Consider the following 16,475-nt stretch of genomic DNA (forward strand, 5'->3'; position numbering starts at 1 on the left):
CTCCTTCACCTGAAATCCTGTGAGAGGGCATTTAGGTTTTGAGTTCCAAGTCCCAACGGTTCTTCCTAGCGGGAAGTCCTAACCGTTCGTGGCCGAGAGTGACTTCCAGGGTGTGAGCGATAGGCACCGGCCCTCTCATGGTGTCTCCTGGAAGTCCCCGTCGGCCTCGTTGGCTGGTCGGTCCGCTGCACCTGAACTTCCACGAAAGAACTTTGGTGCATTCTTTCTGGAGTCCAAGGCCGACCAGCAGTTGTAGGAGCTCGGCCACGTTGGCGACTCCAATCGAGAGTACCGTGAAGGAGGACGTGCTGCACGTTCCAGCGGGAGCTGCACCTGGTCCAACCCGAGAATGACTTCCATGGTGTGACCGGTATGTAGTGGCACGCCATGCCGGCCTCCTGGAAGTCCCCGTCGGCCTAGCTCGCAGGTCTGTCTTCATTGACGTTTTGGAGGGAAAACCCTATGAGGTTTTTATTTTGGGCTTCAGCCGGGCAGCAGTTCCAGGAGCCCGGGTAAGTTGGCACCTTACCCCGGTGTATTTGAGGTGGTGACACTTTTAGGGGAGCGAATATCTCCTTCACCTGAAAACCTGTGAGAGGGCATTTCTGCTCCGCGTTCCAAGTCCCAACGGTTCTTCCTAGCGGGAAGTCCTAACCCTTCGTGGCCGAGAAGGACTTCCATGGTGTGACCGGTATGTAGTGGCACGTCATGCCGGCCTCCTGGAAGTCCCCGTCGGCCTCGTTGGCTGGTCGGTCCGCTGCACCTGAACTTCCACGAAAGAACTTTGGTGCATTTTTTCTGGAGTCCCAGGCCGACCAGCAGTTGTAGGAGCTCGGCCACGTTGGCGACTCCAATCGAGAGTACCGTGAAGGAGGACGTGCTGCACGTTCTAGCGGGAGCTGCACCTGGTCCAACCCGAGAATGACTTCCATGGTGTGACCGGTATGTAGTGGCACGCCATGCCGGCCTCCTGGAAGTCCCCATCGGCCTAGCTCGCAGGTCTGTCTTCATTGACGTTTTGGAGGAAAAACCCTATGAGGTTTTTATTTTGGGCTTCAGCCGGGCAGCAGTTCCAGGAGCCCGGGTAAGTTGGCACCTTACCCCGGTGTATTTGAGGTGGTGACACTTTTAGGGGTGCGAATATCTCCTTCACCTGAAATCCTGTGAGAGGGCATTTCTGCTCCGCGTTCCAAGTCCCTACGGTTCTTCCTAGCGGGAAGTCCTAACCGTTTGTGGCCGAGAAGGACTTCCATGGTGTGACCGGTATGTAGTGGCACGTCATGCCGGCCTCCTGGAAGTCCCCATCGGCCTCGTTGGCTGGTCGGTCCGGTGCACCTTGACTTCCACGAAAGAACTTTGGTGCATTCTTTCTGGAGTCCCAGGCCGACCAGCAGTTGTAGGAGCTCGGCCACGTTGGCGACTCCAATCGAGAGTACCTTGAAGGAGGACGTGCTGCACGTTCTAGCGGGAGCTGCACCTGGTCCAACCCGAGAATGACTTCCATGGTGTGACCGGTATGTAGTGGCACGTCATGCCGGCCTCCTGGAAGTCCCCGTCGGCCTCGCTGGCAGGTCTGTCTTCATTGACGTTTTGGAGGAAAAACCCTATGAGGTTTTTATTTTGGGCCTCAGCCGGGCAGCAGTTCCAGGAGCCCGGGTACTTTGGCACCTTACCCCGGTGTATTTGAGGTGGTGACACTTTTAGGGGTGTGAATATCTCCTTCACCTGAAATCCTGTGAGAGGGCATTTAGGTTTTGAGTTCCAAGTCCCAACGGTTCTTCCTAGCGGGAAGTCCTAACCGTTCGTGGCCGAGAGTGACTTCCAGGGTGTGAGCGATAGGCACCGGCCCTCTCATGGTGTCTCCTGGAAGTCCCCGTCGGCCTCGTTGGCTGGTCGGTCCGCTGCACCTGAACTTCCACGAAAGAACTTTGGTGCATTCTTTCTGGAGTCCCAGGCCGACCAGCAGTTGTAGGAGCTCGGCCACGTTGGCGACTCCAATCGAGAGTACCGTGAAGGAGGACGTGCTGCACGTTCTAGCGGGAGCTGCACCTGGTCCAACCCGAGAATGACTTCCATGGTGTGACCGGTATGTAGTGGCACGCCATGCCGGCCTCCTGGAAGTCCCCGTCGGCCTCGCTGGCAGGTCTGTCTTCATTGACGTTTTGGAGGAAAAACCCTATGAGGTTTTTATTTTGGGCCTCAGCCGGGCAGCAGTTCCAGGAGCCCGGGTACTTTGGCACCTTACCCCGGTGTATTTGAGGTGGTGACACTTTTAGGGGTGTGAATATCTCCTTCACCTGAAATCCTGTGAGAGGGCATTTAGGTTTTGAGTTCCAAGTCCCAACGGTTCTTCCTAGCGGGAAGTCCTAACCGTTCGTGGCCGAGAGTGACTTCCAGGGTGTGAGCGATAGGCACCGGCCCTCTCATGGTGTCTCCTGGAAGTCCCCGTCGGCCTCGTTGGCTGGTCGGTCCGCTGCACCTGAACTTCCACGAAAGAACTTTGGTGCATTCTTTCTGGAGTCCCAGGCCGACCAGCAGTTGTAGGAGCTCGGCCACGTTGGCGAGTCCAACCGAGAGTACCGTGAAGGAGGACGTGCTGCACGTTCTAGCGGGAGCTGCTCCTGGTCCAACCCGAGAAGGACTTCCATGGTGTGACCGGTATGTAGTGGCACGTCATGCCGGCCTCCTGGAAGTCCCCGTCGGCCTCGCTGGCAGGTCTGTCTTCATTGACGTTTTGGAGGAAAAACCCTATGAGGTTTTTATTTTGGGCTTCAGCCGGGCAGCAGTTCCAGGAGCCCGGGTAAGTTGGCACCTTACCCCGGTGTATTTGAGGTGGTGACACTTTTAGGGGTGCAAATATCTCCTTCACCTGAAATCCTGTGAGAGGGCATTTCTGCTCCGCGTTCCAAGTCCCTACGGTTCTTCCTAGCGGGAAGTCCTAACCGTTTATGGCCGAGAAGGACTTCCATGGTGTGACCGGTATGTAGTGGCACGTCATGCCGGCCTCCTGGAAGTCCCCGTCGGCCTCGTTGGCTGGTCGGTCCGGTGCACCTTGACTTCCACGAAAGAACTTTGGTGCATTCTTTCTGGAGTCCCAGGCCGACCAGCAGTTGTAGGAGCTCGGCCACGTTGGCGAGTCCAACCGAGAGTACCGTGAAGGAGGACGTGCTGCACGTTCTAGCGGGAGCTGCACCTGGTCCAACCCGAGAAGGACTTCCATGGTGTGACCGGTATGTAGTGGCACGTCATGCCGGCCTCCTGGAAGTCCCCGTCGGCCTCGCTGGCAGGTCTGTCTTCATTGACGTTTTGGAGGAAAAACCCTATGAGGTTTTTATTTTGGGCTTCAGCCGGGCAGCAGTTCCAGGAGCCCGGGTAAGTTGGCACCTTACCCCGGTGTATTTGAGGTGGTGACACTTTTAGGGGTGCAAATATCTCCTTCACCTGAAATCCTGTGAGAGGGCATTTCTGCTCCGCGTTCCAAGTCCCTACGGTTCTTCCTAGCGGGAAGTCCTAACCGTTTATGGCCGAGAAGGACTTCCATGGTGTGACCGGTATGTAGTGGCACGTCATGCCGGCCTCCTGGAAGTCCCCGTCGGCCTCGTTGGCTGGTCGGTCCGGTGCACCTTGACTTCCACGAAAGAACTTTGGTGCATTCTTTCTGGAGTCCCAGGCCGACCAGCAGTTGTAGGAGCTCGGCCACGTTGGCGAGTCCAACCGAGAGTACCGTGAAGGAGGACGTGCTGCACGTTCTAGCGGGAGCTGCACCTGGTCCAACCCGAGAAGGACTTCCATGGTGTGACCGGTATGTAGTGGCACGTCATGCCGGCCTCCTGGAAGTCCCCGTCGGCCTCGCTGGCAGGTCTGTCTTCATTGACGTTTTGGAGGAAAAACCCTATGAGGTTTTTATTTTGGGCTTCAGCCGGGCAGCAGTTCCAGGAGCCCGGGTAAGTTGGCACCTTACCCCGGTGTATTTGAGGTGGTGACACTTTTAGGGGTGCAAATATCTCCTTCACCTGAAATCCTGTGAGAGGGCATTTCTGCTCCGCGTTCCAAGTCCCTACGGTTCTTCCTAGCGGGAAGTCCTAACCGTTTATGGCCGAGAAGGACTTCCATGGTGTGACCGGTATGTAGTGGCACGTCATGCCGGCCTCCTGGAAGTCCCCGTCGGCCTCGTTGGCTGGTCGGTCCGGTGCACCTTGACTTCCACGAAAGAACTTTGGTGCATTCTTTCTGGAGTCCCAGGCCGACCAGCAGTTGTAGGAGCTCGGCCACGTTGGCGAGTCCAACCGAGAGTACCGTGAAGGAGGACGTGCTGCACGTTCTAGCGGGAGCTGCACCTGGTCCAACCCGAGAAGGACTTCCATGGTGTGACCGGTATGTAGTGGCACGTCATGCCGGCCTCCTGGAAGTCCCCGTCGGCCTCGCTGGCAGGTCTGTCTTCATTGACGTTTTGGAGGAAAAACCCTATGAGGTTTTTATTTTGGGCTTCAGCCGGGCAGCAGTTCCAGGAGCCCGGGTAAGTTGGCACCTTACCCCGGTGTATTTGAGGTGGTGACACTTTTAGGGGTGCGAATATCTCCTTCACCTGAAATCCTGTGAGAGGGCATTTAGGTTTTGAGTTCCAAGTCCCAACGGTTCTTCCTAGCGGGAAGTCCTAACCGTTCGTGGCCGAGAGTGACTTCCAGGGTGTGAGCGATAGGCACCGGCCCTCTCATGGTGTCTCCTGGAAGTCCCCGTCGGCCTCGTTGGCTGGTCGGTCCGCTGCACCTGAACTTCCACGAAAGAACTTTGGTGCATTCTTTCTGGAGTCCCAGGCCGACCAGCAGTTGTAGGAGCTCGGCCACGTTGGCGAGTCCAACCGAGAGTACCGTGAAGGAGGACGTGCTGCACGTTCTAGCGGGAGCTGCTCCTGGTCCAACCCGAGAAGGACTTCCATGGTGTGACCGGTATGTAGTGGCACGTCATGCCGGCCTCCTGGAAGTCCCCGTCGGCCTCGCTGGCAGGTCTGTCTTCATTGACGTTTTGGAGGAAAAACCCTATGAGGTTTTTATTTTGGGCTTCAGCCGGGCAGCAGTTCCAGGAGCCCGGGTAAGTTGGCACCTTAACCCGGTGTATTTGAGGTGGTGACACTTTTAGGGGTGCAAATATCTCCTTCACCTGAAATCCTGTGAGAGGGCATTTCTGCTCCGCGTTCCAAGTCCCTACGGTTCTTCCTAGCGGGAAGTCCTAACCGTTTATGGCCGAGAAGGACTTCCATGGTGTGACCGGTATGTAGTGGCACGTCATGCCGGCCTCCTGGAAGTCCCCGTCGGCCTCGTTGGCTGGTCGGTCCGGTGCACCTTGACTTCCACGAAAGAACTTTGGTGCATTCTTTCTGGAGTCCCAGGCCGACCAGCAGTTGTAGGAGCTCGGCCACGTTGGCGAGTCCAACCGAGAGTACCGTGAAGGAGGACGTGCTGCACGTTCTAGCGGGAGCTGCACCTGGTCCAACCCGAGAAGGACTTCCATGGTGTGACCGGTATGTAGTGGCACGTCATGCCGGCCTCCTGGAAGTCCCCGTCGGCCTCGCTGGCAGGTCTGTCTTCATTGACGTTTTGGAGGAAAAACCCTATGAGGTTTTTATTTTGGGCTTCAGCCGGGCAGCAGTTCCAGGAGCCCGGGTAAGTTGGCACCTTACCCCGGTGTATTTGAGGTGGTGACACTTTTAGGGGTGCAAATATCTCCTTCACCTGAAATCCTGTGAGAGGGCATTTCTGCTCCGCGTTCCAAGTCCCTACGGTTCTTCCTAGCGGGAAGTCCTAACCGTTTATGGCCGAGAAGGACTTCCATGGTGTGACCGGTATGTAGTGGCACGTCATGCCGGCCTCCTGGAAGTCCCCGTTGGCCTCGCTGGCAGGTCTGTCTTCATTGACGTTTTGGAGGAAAAACCCTATGAGGTTTTTATTTTGGGCTTCAGCCGGGCAGCAGTTCCAGGAGCCCGGGTAAGTTGGCACCTTACCCCGGTGTATTTGAGGTGGTGACACTTTTAGGGGTGCAAATATCTCCTTCACCTGAAATCCTGTGAGAGGGCATTTCTGCTCCGCGTTCCAAGTCCCTACGGTTCTTCCTAGCGGGAAGTCCTAACCGTTTGTGGCCGAGAAGGACTTCCATGGTGTGACCGGTATGTAGTGGCACGTCATGCCGGCCTCCTGGAAGGCCTCGTTGGCTGGTCGGTCCGGTGCACCTTGACTTCCACGAAAGAACTTTGGTGCATTCTTTCTGGAGTCCCAGGCCGACCAGCAGTTGTAGGAGCTCGGCCACATTGGCGAGTCCAACCGAGAGTACCGTGAAGGAGGACGTGCTGCACGTTCTAGCGGGAGCTGCACCTGGTCCAACCCGAGAAGGACTTCCATGGTGTGACCGGTATGTAGTGGCACGTCATGCCGGCCACCTGGAAGTCCCCGTCGGCCTCGGCCACCTGTCGTTAAGCTGTGAGAGGAGCACGTGCTCCCGTGCCGTTTGAGTCTTTGGAATTTGTCCAAGACTCCTCAGATCGATCTGGCGACCCGCGACCCGGCGGCGGAGGGACCACTCGCTCGGCAGTGCTTTGGAGCACTGTCGGTTACGGCGAGCGCGTCTTCCTCCCACACCGTCCGGGTCTGTTTCGCCCCCGGCCACCTACGGCCGGTGTCCCAAAAAGCCCGGCGGTCCTGCTAAGGCGGGCGCCGGTACCTCTCGCTCCCGCGAGGTGCGTTTGCTCAGTGCTGCTTCTATCACTCTAAAAGGCGTCCGAGAGTGCGCTGGTGTCGCCGGAGCCCGAGGCGCGAGAGAAAGCTTTAAACGACGGGGAGGCAGTGACCGCCCCCGTATGTCCGCTGCTCGCAAGGGCCTCTCTAGCCGAGGTGCTCCCAGGCGCACCCGCGCATGGGGCACGGTTGTTTCTCGCAAGTAGTCCAAAGCCGTCTTCTGCCTCGCCCGAGGCTGGAAGTGTCGGCGTGGCTCCCGCATGCAAGCCACACGCGGCTCCACGGTGGCTTCCCTCCCCCCCTCTCCGGAGGGGGGCGGCCCCATCCCATGTGGAGCCGCTAAGCCGCCGGGAAAGCGGCCTCGGTTCCCCGTGGGCGACAAAGGCGTCCTCCTCGGCACTTTGCGAGCTGGGCCGCCAGAGAGAGCAGTTAACCCGGATTGTCGAGGTTGTCGTTGCCTTTGTCCCATATTACCTAAGCCTGGTCCTTGTTACCTTACTGGTAAGGGTTAGGGACGCTGAGCGCGCTCCATCTTCTCGGCTCTATGTTGGGCTCTCTCTAAACAGGTCCTCGACTTAAGACCGACCGGTCTTCGTAGGCATCCTTCATCTCGGCAGGTTGCGAGCTGGGCCGTCGGTGAGAGCAGTTAACCCGGATTGTCGAGGTTGCCGTTGCCTTTGTCCCATATTACCTAAGCCTGGTCCTTGATACCTTACTGGTAAGGGTTAGGGACGCTGAGCGCGCTCCATCTTCTCGGCTCTATGTTGGGCTCTCTCTAAACAGGTCCTCGACTTACGATTCTGCCCCGACCGACCGACCGGTCTTCGTAGGCGTCCTCCATCTCGGCAGGTTGCGAGCTGGGCCGCCGGTGAGAGCAGTTAACCCGGATTGTCGAGGTTGCCGTTGCCTTTGTCCCATATTACCTAAGCCTGGTCCTTGATACCTTACTGGTAAGGGTTAGGGACGATGAGCGCGCTCCATCTTCTCGGCTCTATGTTGGGCTCTCTCTAAACAGGTCCTCGACTTACGATTCTGCCCCGACCGACCGACCGGTCTTCGTAGGCGTCCTCCATCTCGGCAGGTTGCGAGCTGGGCCACCGGTGAGAGCAGTTAACCCGGATTGTCGAGGTTGCCGTTGCCTTTGTCCCATATTACCTAAGCCTGGTCCTTGATACCTTACTGGTAAGGGTTAGGGACGATGAGCGCGCTCCATCTTCTCGGCTCTATGTTGGGCTCTCTCTAAACAGGTCCTCGACTTACGATGCTGCCCCGACCGACCGACCGGTCTTCGTAGGCTTCCTCCATCTCGGCAGGTTGCGAGCTGGGCCGCGGTGAGAGTATGTAGCCCGGACTGTCCTGAAGCGTCACAGTGGCATATTGAACCCCCCGGTTGACTTACATTTATGTGGTCGCGAAACCTGGTTGTGGTCTCAGTGCCAATCTGCGTCCAACAACGGGGCTCTTGGTTGCTCTCTTTCCATGTGTCCTCGAATGTCTTCCGATGCCTTGGAAGGGTCGGTTGTTTGAAGGCATCCTCCTCGGCAGGTTGAGAGCTGGCCCGCGGTGAGAGTATGTAGCCCGGACTGTCCTGAAGCGTCACAGTGGCATATTGAACACCCCGGTTGACTTACATTTATGTGGTCGCGAAACCTGGTTGCGGTCTCAGTGCCAATCTGCGTCCAACAACGGGGCTCTTGGTTGCTCTCTTTCCATGTGTCCTCGACTGTCTTCCGATGCCTTGGAAGGGTCGGTCGGTTGTTTGAAGGCATCCTCCTCCTCGGCAGGTTGAGAGCTGGCCCGCGGTGAGAGTATGTAGCCCGGACTGTCCTGAAGCGTCACAGTGGCATATTGAACACCCCGGTTGACTTACATTTATGTGGTCGCGAAACCTGGTTGCGGTCTCAGTGCCAATCTGCGTCCAACAACGGGGCTCTTGGTTGCTCTCTTTCCATGTGTCCTCGACTGTCTTCCGATGCCTTGGAAGGGGGGTCGGTTGTTTGAAGGTGTCCTCCTGCTTGGCAGGTTTCGAGCTGGGCCGTCGGTGAGAGCAGGTAGCCGGGATTGTCCTGGGGCGCGTCGTAGCAGTTATGCCAACCCATGTCCTGCAGACCTGGGCCGCTTCCGAGCGGTGACCAGGTTGTACCGGTACCAAGTTGGCAGCCAGCTGCGACCTCCCGCGGGGCTCTTGGTTGACCTATTCTCTGCAAAGGTCCTGGACTTTCTCTGCTGCCTTGGAAAGTCGTCTTGTCCCCCTGGCACTGCGAGGCCGCCCACCTCCCGAGCGCAATAAATGAAGGTAGTCTCAGCACTTCGATGGAAGGGGGGACTACCTGGTTGATCCTGCCAGTAGCATATGCTTGTCTCCAAGATTAAGCCATGCACGTGTAAGTACACACGGCCGGTACAGTGAAACTGCGAATGGCTCATTAAATCAGTTATGGTTCCTTTGATCGCTCCAACCGTTACTTGGATAACTGTGGTAATTCTAGAGCTAATACATGCCTACGAGCGCTGACCACCCGGAACGCGTGCATTTATAGGACCAAAACCAATCCGAGGGCTTGGGCGGTGGGGTCGGGCTCCGGCCCTCCCTACGCTCTCCCCGGCCGCTCTGGTGACTCTAGATAACCTCGGGCCGATCGCACGTCCCCGTGACGGCGACGATACATTCGGACGTCTGCCCTATCAACTTTCGATGGTACTTTTTGCGCCTACCATGGTGACCACGGGTAACGGGGAATCAGGGTTCGATTCCGGAGAGGGAGCCTGAGAAACGGCTACCACATCCAAGGAAGGCAGCAGGCGCGCAAATTACCCACTCCCGACCCGGGGAGGTAGTGACAAAAAATAACAATACAGGACTCTTTCGAGGCTCTGTAATTGGAATGAGTACACTTTAAATCCTTTAACGAGGATCCATTGGAGGGCAAGACTGGTGCCAGCAGCCACGGGAAGAGGAGGAGTTTGTGTGTGCTGGTGTCAGAACAGGCTTGCTCCCTGAGGGGAGAGGTGTGTGAGCAGTGTGTGAGGTGCTTTCACATTTTGTAAGCCGAAAAACCCTTGCTGGATCCGGCTGGAGTTCCAGGCAGGGTCCCCACTCCTTTCCCAGGAGGAGTGGGGTCCTGGGGAGAGACCCCGGAGTCGGGGGTGAGTAAGGAGGAGGACACACTGGCCGCCGAAGCCGGGCGGGAGAGTGGCCGCAAGATGGAGGAGGCAGCCGGCATGCTACGACGGTCAGGGAGGATGTGCTTGAGGAGCGGCGGCTCCAATGAAGATTTGAGCCAGCACAGCCGCGGGGACGTGAAGGCTCCACTTGCCTTGGACACAGTGAGTCGGACTGGAGGAAGGACGGAGAGGCCCGCAGCGGCAGCCGGCGCAATGGCGGGAGCTGCTGCGGGAGTAAAGCTCGCGGCGGTGGATGCCGCCGGTGAAAGGAGTGACAAGGGAGAGAGCGGACGAGAGGTGCCGGGTATGTCAGAGACTGCCTGGTGCTCCGTGGTGTCGCACGGGGCAATAGGCGAAATCCTGGATATGGAGGACCTCGAGTACCGGCTCGAGGACTGGCCGGTATTAGCCCCAAGGGAGCCGCAACAGCAGTTCCGGCAAAGGGTAACGGCAGTTACGAGCCTGTACATGGCTTCAGAGGAGGAGAGACTGGCCCTGAAGCAGTCTCTTGCTGATCAACGATATCGCGCGGATCACTGTTCAAAGAATAAAAGACCGGCAATTTCAAAGAAGATAAAGGAGCTGAAGGAGCGTATAAGCTTCCTGGAGACCAGGCTGGACTTGATTTTGCAGTCCTCGGGGAGTTTTCGCCAGAGACTGTTAAGATGGAAAAAGTCTCTGGGGAAAAGAGCATTGGAACAGGGCCAGGAATCGGCCCAGGAATCGGCCCAAGATGCAGGCCAAGAGGCAAGCGAGGAGTTAATCCCTGAGTCGGCCTCAATCAAGCAGGGAGGAAGTGAGGCACAGGTGTCTGAGTGCAGCCAGGTATCAGAGGGCAGCCTCCCTTGTGCACAGCGGGAGCGTGCTGTGAAGCCTGAATTGAAAGTGCAAGATGGAGCGAGGCACCGACCATCGGGTGTCCTCATGTCGCTGAGCAGTTCCGAGGGCTCAGGGGAATCGTGGTCGGAGTCGGAGGAGACCGGACGCAGTGGCGGTCCCGGGGGACTCCTGACGGCCAGGACTAGGCAGGTGCGGTCCCCACCGGTGAACTTTGGGGATTTCACATTCGGAGGGGATCCGGTGTCGGACGACCTGTCTAGCAAGGCCGAAAGGAGAAGGAGGCGGAAGGCAGAGAAGGCAGGTAAGACTCCAATCATGGAGGAGCGTCTTGTGTTTGTACCCCTTTGTAAGCCCGACGTACTCCCTGTCCCCCAGGATGCCATTGCAAACCCCTCTGGTCAGCTCACTCCTGATCCTGCAGTGGATCGGGGGTCTGACGGAGGGGAGATTATGTGTAGCCCTCCCGCTGGGCAGGTTCCGAAGATCAGTGGCACTGCTGCCGCCAGATCTAGTGGCGGTAGCAGTGCGGTGGCGAGACTGGCTGAGAGGCCGGACAGTTTGGTGGCAAATAAGAACGTAGTGCTCGGTCCCAAGCAGTTGGGCACGGGCGCTATGTGTATCCCCTTGGGGGAGAACAAGTTGGTGCCCAGAGTGGTGCTTTCCCCTGCAAAGTTGCGCCCGGTGGAGGAGGAAGCAACCAGGGAAACAAATTTTGACATTATGGCTGGCTCAGCAAGGGTGAAAGAGTCCTGCAGGCAGGAAAACGCGCCTGCAGGAAAAAACGCATGCAAAAACGCATGTGGTGTGAATGGGGGTGAAAAAAGTGAAAATTCAATTGTGATGGAAGATGGTGGGGGGAATGTTTCTGGGGAAGAAATAAAGGTGGGAGAGGGGTTGGGAGATGTAAATGGTGTAAATGGTGTGGATGGGGGTGTAAATGGTGTGGATGGGGGTGTAAATTGGGGTATGATTTTGAATGGGGGTGAGGAGCATATGGAATTACAGGAGGTGGATGCAGCTCCCGGAGATGGCCCGGAAGGGGGATTGATGGAGGTTAGCCCAAGGGGGGGCTCACTGGAAAGTGGGGCGCCTGTTGTCAAAGTGTCTACTGGGGCTCCGGGAGCTGTACAGGTGGGAAGGTCCTATGCTGCAGCCGCAGCGGGCCCGAGTGCCCCTTTGTCCGCGGGTGCCGTGCATGGTAACTTGCAACGGCGCCTTGCGGAGGCCCTAAGGAGAGGCGAGAGCTCTGTCCAAATAGGGGGTGAGCAGGTTGACCTGTCTTTCTGGTACGAGAAGTACGGACAGGCTGCCTTCCGAGAAAACCAAGGGAAGGGACCACCAGTGTTGTCTCTTCCGACAGGGGGACCCGGGGGTGTCCGCAGGAATGTGGCCCGTCTCCGGTGGGTCGGTAAGGAAGCTAGCCCCCCAAGATCTAGGGTTGTGGAGCTGCTCCTGGAGATGGGATTTAGGGCTAATGATATCTATGCCCTGATCCATCCCTACGGCACCTCGGTGTTCGATGTCAGCTTCATGACGGCAGAGGGGTTGGAATCCTTCTGGTCCCGTCATGAGCTGGCACGGGCATTGCCCCAGTGGCAGGGTTTCGCCGTTCAGGCCGTTTCAAGGCAGAGTGAGGTCATCAAGAGAGTGACCATTTTGACTAGTAATGAGTCACTCTCTTGCATTGATATAATGACCTGGGTGGAGAGGTATGGCGAGGTCAAAGGAATGCCCCAAAAAAATCGGGACGAGCACGGGATTTGGTCTGGTGCCTGGACCTTTTCCGTGAAGTTAAAGGTCCAGGGGAACTCGGTGTCCCACATGCCCTCCTCTGCTTTCTTGGGGAGGGACAGGATCCTGGTCTTTTACCAGGGGCAGCCGAAGGTCTGTCACAAGTGCGGCAGCCCCACACACTTTAGCGCACAGTGTAAGGAGAGGAGGTGTGCGCTGTGTGGGGCTTTGGGCCATCTTGCCGCCACTTGTAAGGACATTAGGTGTAACCTGTGCGGTGACCTAGGTCACCCCTTTAGCCGCTGTCCGCGCTCCTTCGCCAACCTGGTCTTCAACCCGGTGGCGCCTAGCCTTGCCAGTGGTAGTGGTCGTGGTGATGGTGTCGCTGGGGAGGGGGCTGGGGAGGATGGAGGGGTGATAGGGTCGAGGAAGGTAAGGACCCTGCCTCCTTCTAAAACGAAGAGGCAGGAGTGCCGCCGACTTGAGAGGGAGCAGGGGGGGCCCCAAAGCCATGGGGTTCAGTCTGCCGTCCCTCAGGAGGCTGGTATGTCTGCGGAGGCCCTTGGGGACGGTGGGGTAGAGGAAGAGATCAGGAGACTGGTGAGGAGGAGAGGAGAAGCCCCCTCTAGTGGGTCCTCGTACTATGGAAGTTTGGACGAGGACGAAGTGAGGGGGCAAGACAAAAGAGAGGACACTGGTAGGAAGACCCTATGCAAGACCAGGGCTCCTAAATTAAAAACATCCAAGACCGGCCAGATCCCAAAGGAGGGCTTGACTGGCTCCCCCCTGATAGGGCTCTCCAACCGGTACCAAGCCCTTCGGGAGGACATCTCCTCCTCTTCGGAAGAAGAGGAGGGCGGGGGTGAGGTATCGGTGCGAAGGTCGGGTCCTTCGGGAGGTGCTGGACCCTCGAACCAGGTAGTAGGCCAAATGCCTGGGGAGGGGGTTGTCACGGCACTAGTGGACAAAGGGGGGGGTGGGGAAACGGGGATGGTGGCGGGGGTGGTGGCGGGGGATGGGAGTGTAAATATTGTTTGTAATGTTGTGGACTCACTCTCTCCTCTTTTGGTTCCAGAGGTGAAAGACTTGGCTAAGGATATGGATCTCTCGGGTGTAAGTCTCAAGAGAGGCAACGAAGATTCCCCGGACCCAGATAGCGACGGGCTAACTGGGGGAGGGAAGAAGCTAGCGGTCGAACTCGATCACTCTTGATGGCGGTACCTACTCCGTTGACCCTGGCGAGTATTAATGTCGCCAGCATTAGGTCAGATGCGGCCAGATTCACGGCCTTTGATTTTCTCGGCCGGGTTGAGGCCGATGTTTTATTTTTGCAGGAGACCAGGGTGCCAGACCTGGCATCAGTGCATAAGGCCAGAAGGGAGTGGAGGCACGGGCCATCTTACTGGTCTCTTGCGGCCGAGCCGTATAGCGGAGTGGCTGTCCTTTTCAGGACAACAGAGGTAAAATGCCGACGAGTGATCGAGGTAGAAATGGGGAGGTGTCTGGTCTTGGACGTCTTCATGAAGGGGCAAGAGCTTAGGCTCATAAACATCTACGGTCCGCAAACCAAGTGGGACCGCAAATGCCTCTTTATGAAGATCAAGCCTTTTCTTTTTACCAGCCGTCAGGTGGTCTTTGGAGGAGACTTCAACACAGTTGTGAGGCAGAAGGACCGGAGGGGCTCCAAAGACAGGCTGGGTTATGACAGCGTCGCTTTAAATAGCATAGTTAGTGAGGCTCGTCTGGAGGATGTCCACATCAGGCACACCCCGGACCACAGTGGTTACACATACCATAGGGGTAGTCAGATTAGATCTAGAATAGACAGGTTTTATTTGAAGGGGGAGGCTGTCTTCTCGCCACTTGTGGTTGAGGAGGTAGAATTCTCCGATCACTGTTTAATTGTTTTTTCTTTGAACGTTGCAGAGACCCATCGGATGGGAAGGGGCTTTTGGAGATTGAATTCGGCACTCCTGGAAGAAGCGGAAGTCAGACAGTCCTTCGAGGATTTTCTGCAGAGCCAGGTACCTCTTTTGGGCCTTTGTAACAGTAAGTCAGAGTGGTGGGAGATGCTCAAGAAACGTGCGGCAAAATTCTTCCGCCAGCTTTCCAACTTTAGGAGCCTGGCCGGACACTGTCTGTACCAGGACCTAAGAAGGAAACTCGAGCAGCTTGTCTCGACAGGAGGTAGCCGCAAGGATATCTCCTGTGTGAAGTCCTTGCTTAAGAGGTGTCAGTACGATAGGCACACGTCCTTGGTTTTTGAGAGGGACTTCGGGAGGTATCGCTCGCCCGACCCTTACAAAAACTGTAGGATGTCAGTGGATTGCAAATATGTGGCAGGACTGATTGATAGTACGGGATCCCTGAACAGGTCCAAATCAGGGATCCTGGAGGTGGTCAGATCTTTCTACTCACACCTCTTGAGTAGGAAGGAACTAGATCGAGACAAAATGTCGGCTTTCCTGGCTGAAACCATTCCGGAGCCAAGGATAAGCCCCTCTCTTGGCGTTTTGACAGAGGAAATCAAGGAAGAGGAAGTAAAGAGGGCGATTGAAGGGTTAGCTCTTAAGAAATCGCCGGGACCGGATGGCTTAACGTCCGAGTTCTATAAGACCTTTGGGGAAGCTTTGATTCCCCTCTTGACTGGGGTTTTTAATGAGTGCCTATCCTCGGGCGCTCTGCCAAAGTCAATGGGTAGGTCAGCCTTGATCCTGCTGTCAAAGGGTAAAGATCCGTCCCGTATTGAGAACTGGCGTCCCATAGCGCTTCTCAATACGGACCGGAAGATTCTGGCAAAAGTACTGTTTAACAGGTTGGTCGAGTTTGCACCACAGCTCCTCTCGGGAGTCCAGCACTGCACTGTCCCAGGTCGAAGCACCTTTAGTGCTGTCCTGGGTGTCAGGGAGGCGGTGGAACAGGGCAGAGCTGGGCACTGGAAGGGGTACATGCTGTCTTTGGATCAGGCAAAAGCGTTTGACAGAGTTGATCATGAGTATCTCTGGTCCACCCTTTTGAGATACGGTCTGCCTGGGGGGTTTGTGAATTGGCTGAAAACATTGTACGCTGGGGCTGAGACTTTCCCACTGGTGAACGGTTGGGTTGGTCGTCCTTTCGTTGTGGACTCTGGTGTCCGTCAGGGTTGTCCTCTTAGCCCGCTGCTATACGTGTTCGCGATCGACCCCTTCCTTGTGAGGATTGATCGCGGGCCGTTGGTGGGTGTGAGGATGGACCTGGCGGTCGTGGAGTCTGCAGTAAGGACGATAGCGTATGCCGACGATGTCACTATCTTCGTCTCCTCGCAAGGGGAGGCGGAATGGGTGATGTCCGAGGTAGATCGCTACTCGGACGCGTCTGGGTCCAAGATCAATCTGGATAAGTGCGAAAGTCTCTGGTTGGGAGTGGGAGACGCAGATTTTTGTCTCCCAGACACCCTCCCTGTGCCCCAAGACACTGCAAAAGTTCTGGGCATAAATTTCGGCAGAGGTGACTATCCTACTCAAAATTGGGAGAGCAGACTGCAGATTGCCACCAAAAGGGTGAACCAGTGGAAAGGTTGGACTTTGACCTTCAGAGAAAGGATCAACTTGGGCAAAACATACCTGCTCCCATTGTTTATTTTTCTGGGCAGCATTTGTATCTTGCCAGAACCCTTCTGGACACGGGTCTACAGCCTGTTTTTCCAATTGTTATGGGGAAACAGGCTGAACCTAGTTAGGAGAGAGGTGACTTACCTAACAAGGAGACAAGGTGGGTTGGGTATGGTCAACCCGGTAGTGTTCCTAGTGAACACTTTTCTTAAATGTAATTTGGCAATCCTCTACAAAGAGAGGGCTCCTCTGTGGGTAGCTTCTTGCAAGGTGTGGTTTCAGCCTTTCTTCCAGGAATGGGAGAACGGAGGGCGAGTGAAGGATCTTCGATCGCAGCGGGGGCATCTCCCGGCTTACGTTGCCCCGGTTCTGAAGGTTGTCCGTCGATGGTGTCTGGGGAAGGATGAGGTGATCACGCTGCCGA

The sequence above is a fragment of the Rhinoderma darwinii genome (genome assembly GCF_050947455.1).
Source record: "Rhinoderma darwinii isolate aRhiDar2 chromosome 3 unlocalized genomic scaffold, aRhiDar2.hap1 SUPER_3_unloc_15, whole genome shotgun sequence".
Classification (NCBI taxonomy): Eukaryota; Metazoa; Chordata; class Amphibia; order Anura; family Rhinodermatidae; genus Rhinoderma; species Rhinoderma darwinii.